The sequence below is a fragment of the Aptenodytes patagonicus genome, chromosome 17 (genome assembly GCF_965638725.1).
Source record: "Aptenodytes patagonicus chromosome 17, bAptPat1.pri.cur, whole genome shotgun sequence".
In the NCBI taxonomy this organism is placed as follows: Eukaryota; Metazoa; Chordata; class Aves; order Sphenisciformes; family Spheniscidae; genus Aptenodytes; species Aptenodytes patagonicus.
In genome coordinates, this window is record NC_134965.1 from 13629257 (window position 1) to 13641913 (window position 12657).

Sequence of the window (12657 nt, forward strand, 5' to 3'; positions counted from 1 at the left end):
CAGCAGGGCACCATCTTTCTCTGGTCCCAGTGAGTTATCAGGGCCTCCCTGTGATGCACCCTCTCAACTCTTCCAAGCTGAACCAGGAATGGGAATCCAGTAATGGTGTGGCTGTGGGTAGCAGTCGTTCTGCATAAGACTAAATAATTTTTTTTAATATTTTTTTTTCTCCAACATTGACAGGATCCAGGGAGCCCTTGGGGCTACTGGATTCAGCTTTATAGGAAACCCTTCAGTCAGATCTTCAAGTGAATGAGACAGGTAAAGGACAGGGCAAAGAGAAAATATGCCCAATGTTATCCAGCAGATCAATGGCAATTGTGAAATTGGAGTGAAGTCCAATCCTGTAGCCAGGAAAGGATGTTTTTTCATGGACTGTTTACTCCTCTAAGTGTCTTTAAAGTAGGCCTGATAGTCTTGGCACATTGTCCTTAAGAAGAGGCCTTATGAAGTATGAATTCCCTGCAGACTGATAACCCAGGTATTTCGGGATGCAGCAATGAACTTTGAACAGTTGGAGGGAGTAAACACCAGAAACTGAGTCTTAACATAAGTAGAGCTGGAAAAAAAAAATGCGAGCATGTAACTTCCTCTCTAATAAATGCACTATTAGATTTCTGTTTTCATTTTAAAATAACAATTTTACTGCAGCTAAATTCCGTCTTTTAAAAAAAATTAACCAAGGACTTTGTTAGTAAATTGCAGTAGATTTTTTCTTTATCATAAAGCTGATACTAGTGTACTCTGATTGCAGAGGTTGCAAAGGAGGTTGGGATCCAATTCTGATAGGTCTGGGCACCCAATAGATGGTCTTGGCTCTTCAGGGAGAGAGAGACCATTAAAAGTAGATGACAGAGTGGAGATGCGATTAGGTCTTCTCCTTGTCTCATTGCTGAGGACTGCAGAGAGAGATGACCAGTTTTCAGAAGTGCTGTGTTTTCTGTCCAGTCATGGACATTATGAATTTGTGTGTTGTCACCCTGCAGTATAGCGTCTGTTTGGATCAGGTGGGGGTACATCATCGCATTTCCATCAAACCAGCTGAAGAACATGACACAGTGCTTATGCTAGCGTTATGTTTCTGTTCTGACTGCAGGCAGAGAATGCCTGATTTGTCACGAAGCTGTCTGGTACCGAAGTTAACCCTCCAGCATGTTTTTGACAGATGGGAACTTGTGTTACGAGGTTACACTGGACCAGAGTCATGTGGCTGTAGCACCTTTGTATGAATATGGGGAAACCAGATTACAGGCTTGAGCCACAGTCTGACTCTGTGATCAGCTGTGGACGAGCACTAGCTACTGTTGAAGAAATCCTGCTGCAAGTGACTTGCCCTGCTGCGTTTTTAGCAGAGGCCATGACCAAACATGAGCTTTTCTCTCTCTTTCATTTGTATTCGAAACACCTATAGACTTGTCCTTTTTCTCTTGCATTTGTCTTTCAAGTTGGTGGCTCTGTGCTGAGTGCTGCAGTGATTTGTTGTGTAACAGGGTCACTTAAGTACCCTGTGCACCCATTCCTTCCTCCTCGTGCTTCATGTCCCTGCTTGCCAGAGATGCAGTGGGTTTGCACAAGGCTGTGGTCTGCCCAGGGGGAAAAAAGACATTTTGTTCCTAAGCTGGTCAGTCAGAAGAACAAAAGTGACTCCACAGAAGGACTGATGGGACTTTTTTGGTCTTGTACTTAGAGATACTGAGAACTACATCTGTGGCTGTCAGTGGGAGCTGCTGGCTAAGTTTTCCATGCAGTGGGCAGAATACATGACTCCCAATTGTTCTCTGCTGTATTTAAGCATTTATTATGGCATTTGGGGATGCAGCATTGATCATAGTGCCTCTTTGTGCCTGTGACTTTCCAGACAATGTGCTAGCTGTGCACTTAGCAGCCTGCATAGAGCTATTGGCATCCTCTTTGCTCTGCCTCCATGTACAACATACTGGGTTTGAAAGGATATCTCGGCATGTTCTGTGTCTTAACAGACCTGCATGTCAGCTGTCTGAAACCCAGCAGATGCCACCAGGAAGTGGACAGGGTCCCAGCGTATCTTTTTGGTAGCATATTCAAAGAGGAAGTAAAAATGAAAAATGGAAATAGATGCAATGAAACATTAATGCTTCAATTAGCTTCAGCCTTGAGCTGCCATCCTTTTTTCAATTCATTGTCATACCATTGGTTTTGAAATGGATTTGCTCCTTTATGGATTCTTGCACAATTTTTCTTAATTCCTTTAACGCACTTCAGGAAGGGTGTCTGCTTTTCTTCCCTGCCCTCCACCACCATCCTCAGCTACAAAGATCTTCTGGGGTCATACATGAGACTTTTCTTTACATATCAATAAAGTTTTTACTGTAGATTGTTATTCTTCCAACTATTCTTTTTGTTGTTGTTGCTGGGCAACACACCCTTTTGGACAGGAGTCCAGTGATCCCTTTGACGTACATGCTTCCTTAAATCTGTAACAGAGTTATGGATGTTTAATGCTTCTCCCCAGAAAAGAAAGTCATGTTTTTACCTTGCAGGTTTTTGCTCTGGTGCTTTGTGCACAGTGAGCTTCGGCCTCCGGTGAACTTTTCTAAAATGACAGAACCTATCCCTTTCTGTGGTGGAGCAGGGTGTTGCAGAACTGCCTGTGAATGAGGTATTGACAACGTGCAGAAACTTGGCCTGGTCAGAAATGCAGTCTGTGCAGTTGCAGCAATAGAAGCTTATTGGCATTCTCTTCAATGCATTCCCTCTGATGAGAGTGCGCTGTGTGTCATCGCAGGGAGTATCTTTATCTTTCAAGTTGGAGTGTCTATACCACAATTTCATTTACATGCACACATGCTTGTGTGTGTGCATATATGCACTTACATGTTCTCTGTCCCCACCTCTGCCAATTTTCTCAGTACCGATCTGGTTTAAGATACATCTGCTCTACAGACAAAAGCAGAACAAAAAGCTGCTGCTAGGAGAAAAAGGAGATGGATCAATTATTTTAATTGCTTCCTGTATTGTGAGCTAAATGGTAAAATTTGATTGGCAGTAAATAAATGAAAATAAAGGTTATGTAGAGGGGCTCTGCAGCTCTTTGGAAAATAGTTAATGCATGCTCATCTAGTTCTCCCCCCCCCCGCTGAGATGTAATTACGATTTACTGTACTTTCTCTATTTCCATGATATATCTCTCTAGTCTTATGTAGTGAACATAAACCTGCCATGAATATATGGCTTTTAAAAAAAGTTTTTGAAGTGCTTCAGATAAGTGTTTAATAATGATTATGTTATTTCACATCAGTTTTTCCTCGGGCAAGTTTTAAGGAGACCTGGATTCTTGCTGGTCTGGGAAATAAGCAGGAAAGCAAACCTGTCCTGTGGCATGCTAAGATGATGAGTAACAGGACATGAAGTGGAATTATATGGATTCATTGCATATACTCTGAGGCTGTCTACGTATTTCTTTTAATCTGAGTTTGCCCCAGGGATTTTCCTGTGAAGTGGTGCTGTAGCCAGATTTCTGAATCATTGTTTAAACAACTGAATGAATGGCCAGTTATTTACAGGAGGCTGATACAGGGCTATGGCTTCATTATGGTTGCTGAGCTTGGAGGCAGGCACTTAAACTCACTTGATACGCTGACTTCATCTGTATAGATGGATCCCTGCTGAGATAACTATTGACCTCAGTGAAGTTATGTCAGAAGACAAATTTGGTGCTGTTAGCCTCATTTAATGCTGCAGGTATTTGCCTTAGTCTTACGTGGCTAATAGATGGAAAAAGGCAGAGCACTGGAATGGAGAGGAGTTGCAGTTGTTTCCCACTACATTTGCAAGGTGTAAGTCTACACGTGTATTTAGTTTACTGTTTAAACATGAGACTTCTATCAGGATTTTGGTTGTGAAGACTAATCCCACCACTATATTAGAATTGAAGCCTGCGATGATCTTTTCCCCTTCTTGGAGAGGCATAAGGTGTCTGTGGCCAATGTCAGGGTCTGTTGACAGTAGCAGTAGAGCTTTTGATTGAGTCTTTGTACAATCTTCAGAACAGTTTGATCCTGATTTAGTGTTTTCTATCTGTCTTTCATATAACATGGCTGCATTTCAACTCTTAACTCCCATGCAAAGAGCATACTTTCTCCTCAGATATGTGTCTGTAAGAGCTTGATTTGCAACGCAGCAGCTATCAGACCAATTTTGAATTTCCACAGGTCAGAAGTTGTCCTGGTTTCGGCTGGGATAGAGTTAATTTTCTTCCTAGAAGCTGGTACAGCACTGTGTTTTGGATTTAGGATGAGAATAATGTTGATAACACCCCGATGTTTTAGTTGTTGCTCAGTAGTGCTTGCACTAGTCAAGGACTTTTCAGCTTCTCATGCCCTGCCAGCGAGAAGATGGGAGGGGGCACAGCCAGGACAGTTGACCCAAACTGGCCAAAGGGACATTCCATACCATGTGACGTCATGCTCAGTACATAAACTGGGGGTAGCTGGCCAGGGGGGCTGCTGCTCAGGCACTGGCTGGGCATCGGTCGGCGGGTGGTGAGCAATTGCATTGTGCATCACTTGCTTTGTAGATTATTCTTATTATTATTACTATTATTATTATTAGTAGTAGTATTTTATTTCAATTATTAAACTGTTTTTATCTCAACCCACGAGTTTTCTCACTCTTACTCTTCCGATTCTCTCCGCCATCCATCCCACTGGGGGGGAGTGAGCGAGCGGCTTCGTGGTGCTCAGTTGCCGACTGAGGTTAAACCACAACAGAAGTAAAGGGAAAAGCCCAAACAGTAGAGTATATCTTTTTCAAACTGATGTTGCTGCTCTTTAAAATTTTAAGAGCTTTTAAATAATGTTCAGTGATTATTATGCACTAACATTGTTAGCTAAAGTAGTAGTTGGTTTGGCTGGAGACCGAAGACTGGATGTTTAATAGAATTACTCAGGCACTTTGTATGGAAAATAGACTTGAGGGGAAGGCTTTTGTCACTTGAAACCAAAACAAAGTGTTTAGCTTTAGAACGTTTATCAGTAAGATTACTGAAAAAAATGCTGGTTCTTTCATAAGTATCCTTGGAGGGAAAGGACAGAAACTGCTTGCAGGTTTTCCCCACTTCAGTTTTCAAAGGCTGTGTTAAAAGCTGGTGGTTTATGTTCACCTTAATTATTATAAAAGGGTGAAGACATCAACTGTGTGATCCTAAAGATGGTTGTTCTGTTTGGGCATGCTGTCCCCTATGTCCAATGTACAATGTATCCCTGTTGTACCTTCCTCACTTTTGTGTTTTAACTCCTTTATCTAACCTCATAAGATATTCATTACTTGATTCATTAGAAGAGTATCTGTAACAATACAGTTGAAAGCTTTTTCTGGATATATGATGAGGCCTTATGTAGCCTAGGCAGCTTGAAAAGGTGGAATTAGTCTGGTAGAGCTAAACTAGGAATTCCTAGTTTAGGAATTTACTGGTTAAACATTTACTAGTTATGTGTTTATCTACAAGATAAGCCGTAATAGTCTGCTGTCTGCCCATGTTGAGATTTACCCGAAACAGTGATTGTCACTTTTGAGTTTGTTTCCAAGTTTTCTTTCATTTCTGGTTTTGTCTGTGTGTCTTCTAATGCAGCATAGCCCTGTCTGAAAGTGCAGGAGGAAGTGCGAGTGGTTGTAGTGTAGTACTCCTGATCCAGGTAGCTGTTATCTGTATTTCAGAGAACCCACTTTAAACCTGACTGGTAAAAACAAAACCAAACCCCAAAACAATCAAACAGAAGAATGTATCTCATGATCTTTGCATGGCTTAGAAAATTGCTTTGTGTCCTAAGGGCCTCAGCACAGTGAAGATAAAATGCTTCCGATGTGATTAAATACACAGCAGATGAATCTGTAATCTTCAGTGAAAATACAGAAATGAAAAACTGCCCGAGAATTTGATTATAACATCTCTAATGCTTAGAAACCTTTTAATTTCCATTATCTTTAGAAGGGAAGGAAGAAAATGCTTTCACAGAATATAATGTTAGCTGAATTTTTAAATAGATTATGAAGTTAAAATGTAATACCAAGGTCTGACAATTGCATTTTTCCATTGTGCTTCTATTGTATAGGTATTAGTGCTTCTTCTGGAAATATTAGCCTTAGTTTTGCTTGAGATTAAAAAGGAGTCTGGAATGGGGTGAGAATGCAATCCAGCTCTTCTGTTTCCCAGAATCATGCCTGATCATTTTCAAAGTGAATCATATGTTCAGAATAGACAACTGTGTTTAAAAATACATAAATACATATATTTGAAAGAATAGGCCTGAACCAAACCATCAGACCTTCCCTACTCAATTCTGAATGCTGGGGAAATTTGCTTCTCTTCCAGACGAAGTGTTTAAATTGTGTGTTCTGCAGGGTAACAGGATGTCTGCTGTTCTGTGGTTTTGCAGTGCCTGGCACAATCTTGGCTGGTTGCTATGAACTTACTAAAGTAATAGAGCCAGACTGCTTCTAAGTACACTCCACAGTCTTAAGATCTGTATATCTCACCTTGGAGGTTGCCCTGTTGTACCAGTAGTTTAGCCAATGCCAATTTCTCATACTGCCTCCTGTTTACTGTTAAGCAGAAACATCTCCTGCCAGTACTCTGTGAATGAATGTGGTCTTTGCCATAAACTTTTCTTCAGTGCAACCACAGATGTTTCCATTAGTTCCTGTTACCCCAGCAGATAACAAATTTTTCTCCTTCTGATTTAGGATTATAGGACAATTCAGGGTGGAAAGGACCTGAGGAGGTTTCTAGTCCAACCTCCTGCTGAAAGCAGGGTCAACTATGGGAGCAGATCAGGTTGTTCGGGGCTCTATCCAGCTGGGCCTTGAAAATTTTGAAGGATGAAGATTGCGAAACTCTGGGCAACTGCTTCCAAAGAATGACTTTTCTTCTGGGGAAAACGTTTAAGGAAAAACCCAATATGAAACTCACTTCTACTTACACCCAGTGTCTCCTGTTCTCCCATCCTGCACCACTGTGAAGAGTCTTGCTCTGCCTCCTCGACACTTTGTTCACAGGCACTGGCAGGCTGCTGTCTGTTCCCCCTGAAGCCTTCTCATTTCCAGGTAGAACAAGCCCTGTTCCCTTAGCCTTTCATCATCAGGCAACTGTTTAAGAAGGAAATTAAGTGACAAAAATGAGACTTGGATCCATCTGCTTGTGCCTGGGAGTGCCTGTCCATAAAATAGACCTGCTAATACTTCCTTGTCTTGTAAGGGTGTAAAACTCCTATTAACTGGTAAGATTCAATTAGAATCTTAGATAGGAAGGTCAGCTTTTCAATATTTTCAAATCAAAGTCCTCTAAACTCAAAGCAGTTAAGATGTGTCCTATTTCAATGTTTTGATTTAAAAAAGATAAAACTTCTATAAAACTTGTTACAGTTTTAGAATCATCTAATCTGTCTCAGAACTCTTAGAGTTTTCTTTGTTGATAGTAAACACTAAAAGCCAAAGTAAAGTGCAGTGTGAAAATCTGCAGGGGCCACTGCAATAGGAGACTAATTTTCATTATTGTATTTAAAACGTTTTCTGTCATGTGCAGGCAGATGGTTTTCCTAGAATGAATAGGGTTTTTAAACTTTGTGCGACACCTTTTCCGTATTCAAATGGACAAATTAACATAGACATGGTGATTTCTTGGGGTTGCTAGCATGTGAGCTAAAGATCTGACCTGCTGGACACCAAGGTGATGAGGAAATATTTAACTGGGAGGTTCTTAAATGAAGGGTGCTTGGGGAGCACTATCTGCTTGCTTGGGCAGGGTCCTGCTTTGTAAATCTGAGATCTGCCCACCAAGTTGCTACTGGGCTACATTGTCTGACCTAGCCAAAGCATGCAGAACTTTTTGTACACAGGTCTGTACTTGTCCTCACTTTTGTTCATCTCCAATGCCTTTTTTCCCCACCAGCATATCTTCTCTTGCCTATGCTTCCTCCATCGCCATTGCCATTATGGAGTTTGTAGATTGCTCCCTTTCCAATAAAGTTCCATGCCCTTTTGTGTCATTTATGCAGATGAGCAGTGTAAGCTTGAGGCACTCTGTTAAGAACTGTCTCTCCAGGACACTTCCTTCATGTCACAAGGCTTCTGCACGCCTGCAAACACCTGTGTGCACACAATTGTCTACCTTGGCTTTATTGTTCCTTATTTTGATCTGGAAACAGCTCAGGGTGAGAATCTTCTTTTTCTTAAAATGAGTACAAATTTATCTGTATTTTTAAGGGAGCTGGGAGTTGAGGAAAAGTAGTGCTGTTACGAAGTCTTTAAACAATTGCTCTACTGTATCAATGAATCATAGCAAATGAATGATAATCATAATGAGGAATGAGTCTTCAATGAATCATACTTACTGTATCAGGTGAATGCATAATTGGAGAGTTTTTCAAGTGGATGCTTGACAGAAAAAAAATACAGTACCAAGTGTGATCCTAGTGCCTGATGGTGTACTGTGTGGGGCTTTTGCAGTGGTATTTTTTAACAAACAATTTAAATATGCACATTACTGTACTAAGTAAAAGCTTGAAATAACTCTTCCGTATTGGTGTGATTGTTTTTAAAGGCTGCAATTTTTTAAACATTATATATTGTTACAGAGGTTTTCTTAAACAGAAATAAAAACAGAGGTTAAAAAAAAAAAAGGTGAAAGTGTGAAATGAGCACTTATTAGTACCACTGCTTCAGTTAAAAGAAACATACTTTTTAAGTTTTTGTTTAGCATTCTCTCTCTAATGAGACTGTCAAACATGGCTTCAGTAGCAAACAGTTTTCTGCACCCTGTGGGAATTTAAATGCAATCCACTGTATTCTGTAATTACTGTTAGTGGGCTGGCTTTGGGAAGTTATGCATCATTGAGGAGGAAGAATGTTCTCTGCTTTGCTGGGATGAATATGCTTTGCAGCAGCTAGGAAATGTAGTAATAGGTATCAGCCATGATACCTTTACTTAATGGTAGTCTGTAGAAGTTGGAAGTGTGTTGGTCTTGAGGGTAGTGGACTGGGAAGATAGTCTTGGAAATGGAGAGGTGAGGTGACAGCAGTACTCACCAATGTTCCTTCTGTTTTATTTGAGGTGTTTGGTCAGTGGTCTTGTATTGCTCTCACCAGCTAAACAAGTATCTGAAGGGAGGATGTAAGGAAGATGGAGCCAGCTTCTTCTCAGTGGTGCCCAGTGACAGGACAAGAAGCAATGAAGAAGAAACACAGGAGGTTCCCTCTGAACATCAGGAAATGCTTCTTTTCTTTTCTTTTTTTTTTTTCTTTTTTTTTTCTTCTTTACACTGTGAGGGTGACTGAGCACTGGCACAGGTTTCCCAGAGAGGCTGTGGAGTCTCCCTCCTTGGAGATATTCAAAAGCTGTCTGCACACGGTCCTGGGCAACCTGCTCTAGGTGACCTGCTTGAGCAGGGGGGTTTAGACCAGATGAACTCCGGGTCCCTTCCCACCTCAACCATTCTGTGATTCTGTAAACCTACTTGTTTTGGTTTTACTTCCTTTTGCTGAAAAACAATTCAGGTGGTATCTCAAAGGCATTTAGACATACTGATTACAACAGGTTTAGAAGCATCTGAGCAATTATTTTGTTCTTATTAAGCCTACGCAGCTTTTGCATGCTGATGTTATCAACCCAAGAGAGCATTTGGACTTGAAACTGAAGTTAAATGCAAGTTCAAGATCAGGTCTTTGCATGAAAGCTTATGCGCTTAAAAATTGGGGCCCAAGTGAAATAATGCCAAGGTGTCTGTGGGGATCCTGAGGTCTTGTCTGCATGGAATATTGTACTAATTTAACTACCTTAAGTTTAGGAATGTGTCTTTTTCCCTACCTGATGAATGGGAGAGAAAGCACTTCCCTACTTCACAGGAGTGCTGTAAGGGGAAGTGCATTTGTGCTTATGAGAAGTTTAGAAGCTATGCCACTGGAAGTTGTACACGTAATAAATGTGCTTTCTGGACTGACTTATTTCTTGGATTTCATTTCCTTTAGTAGAAAAAAATGGATTAAGAAGCAAAAATTGGAATTGGATTTTTTTTTTAAAAGAATATGTGGAACTCAAGTACAGTTACTGAAAATCTTGCCCTCTTCCATTACCCACAGTTGTCAGGACTGCTATTCTATATTCCATCAAGAGATTCAAGTAGGTTGTTAATGAAAATGTCCAACGTCTACTTTTATCTTAAGGATAAATGGGGACTTTGTCAAGGTGAGCTGAAAGTAAAATTTGTGAATACTATCTGTTGTAAAACAATGTATAGAATCATAGAATCATTGAGGTTGGAAAAGACCTCTAAGATCATCGAGTCCAACCGTCGACCCAACACCACCACCCACTAAACCATGTCCCTAAGTGCCTCATCTACTCGTCTTTTAAATACCTCCAGGGATGGGGACTCAACCACTTCCCTGGGCAGCCTGTTCCAATGTTTAACCACTCTTTCAGTAAAGAAATTTTTCCTCACATCCAATCTAAACCTCCCCTGGCGCAACTTGAGGCCATTTCCTCTCGTCCTATCACTAGTTACTTGGGAGAAGAGACCGGCGCCCACCTCACTACAACCTCCTTTCAGGGAGTTGTAGAGAGCGATGAGGTCTCCCCTCAGCCTCCTTTTCTCCAGGCTAAACAACCCCAGTTCCCTCAGCCGCTCCTCAGCAGACTTGTTCTCCAGACCCCTCACCAGCCTCGTTGCCCTTCTCTGGACACGCTCCAGCACCTCAACGTCCTTGTAGTGAGGGGCCCAAAACTGAACACAGTATTCGAGGTGCGGCCTCACCAGTGCCGAGTACAGGGGCACGAGCACTTCCCTACTCCTGCTGGCCACACTATTTCTGATACAGGCCAAGATGCCGTTGGCCTTCTTGGCCGCCTGGGCACACTGCCGGCTCATCTTCAGCCGGCTGTCGACCAGCACCCCCAGGTCCTTTTCCGACAGGCAGCTTTCCAGCCACTCTTCCCCAAGCCTGTAGCGTTGCTTGGGGTTGTTGTGTCCCAAGTGCAGGACCCGGCACTTGTCCTTGTTGAATCTCATCCAGTTGGCCTCGTCCCATCGATCCAGCCTGTCCAGGTCCCTCTGCAGAGCCTTCCTACCCTTGAGCAGATCAACACTCCCACCCAACTTGGTGTCGTCTGCAAACTTACTGAGGGTGCACTCAATCCCCTCATCCAGATCATCGATAAAGATATTGAACAATGTACCTAAAGAACTGGTTGGTTTGTTTTTTGGTGTGGGTTTGTTTTCTTTTTTTCCCCTCCTCCCTAGGAAATTACTACCTCAACATGCAAATTAGACCTTGAAATTCCATTGGAGACACCATAAATTAACATGCTGTGATACATGGGAGCTGTGGTGGCAATATGGAAGGGTCTGAACAAGAAAAGTTTAGCTGGAAACAAGTAACTGTGGTTGATAGTTATATGTAACATATAATTGTAGGCGTTTTAAATGTTGAAACCACCAAGGTAGCTGTCATTTCTGATATAATGGGAAGGAAATGTTTGTGTTCATGAGGGTATTGCGAAAACAAAGTCCACAGTAAATGCAGTAATGACTTGTTAGTACTTACTGACAACTGAAAAGCCCATTGCTTTAGAGAACTGTTAAAGATTAGCAAGCACTCATGGAAATGTGTCCTATTGCTTTTCCTATAACCTGGCGGAAAGGGGATGATGTCTGCAATCCATGGAGCTTGGCTCTAGACTTTCTACTGATATGTGAAGACTGTGGGTCCTATTACATGGGAGCTGAGGATACTTGGTTTCTTGAAGGACTGAGGTCTATCATCTTGGTTTTCTTGTGCTCCAAATTAAGCTGTGTTTGACAGCCAAAATGTCAAGTAATGAATACAGTCCTTAAAAGGAGTTTTGTACCAAGACTGAGTTAATTTGGATTTCTTTTGTTGTTCTCTCGAGACTTATATTTTTGTTTTTGTAACAGTGCTTTGTTCCCTCCAGTCAAATGCAGATCAGATTATTTTCACAATCCAGTTGAAAATTTCTGAAATGAAACATTGATTTATTTTTTTTTAAATTATTCTGTGTGCCAAGAGACTTCCTTGATAAATAGCTTGCATTCTGAATCCTTTAATTCTGCATACCAGAATTGAACTAGAATTTAGAAGTGGACCACAGTCATATATGTCTTGATCTGCATTAATTTTTATTTGATTAAGAAAACCACGCTGAAAATGCCTTTGTTATTATCGCATACAAATCAGTGAATCATCCAGATGCTTAAACTACCTTACTCTTCAGTGATTTCTGTAGTGTTTTTGATGTTATTTGCTGTCTTTGTTGTCCCACAAGCAGGGTCCAGTACCCGGTGTGCAATAAGCCAATCTTACACACAGAGCCGAGATATTTATTTATCTCATGTTTGTGCAAAGATAGGTGCTAGGTGGTAATTCCACAAAGCTAGCACACCACACAAAAGAACTACAGCGTATTTATATTGTTACATGATTAGGAAAAACCCGCCTAAGGTCGTGCTCATTGGTTAGTTGTGTTCAAATTAGCCTTGCTTGCTATGTAAATTAGCACACATGCTCCTTGCAGGTGTGGGCAGCAAGTCTTTCCAGTCTTGAATTGAGTTGGTGGTTGCGATCTCCCCCTGCCGCCTTTACCTTTCCCCTAGTTACCGCAGTTTCTTG

General features: G+C 41.4%; 1 protein-coding gene and 1 long non-coding RNA gene across 5 annotated transcripts in view; both read left to right on the top strand.

Moving 5' to 3' along the window:
* The window catches only part of PITPNM3 (PITPNM family member 3), a 147625-nt gene that overhangs the window by 15665 nt on the left and 119303 nt on the right, over positions 1-12657 (top strand). The gene's annotated exons all lie outside the window — the stretch shown is intronic.
* LOC143168390 (uncharacterized) lies at positions 8047-9971 on the top strand. The gene is made up of 2 exons (XR_012996679.1): positions 8047-8186; positions 9086-9971. It is a non-coding gene; the product is annotated as an uncharacterized LOC143168390 (long non-coding RNA).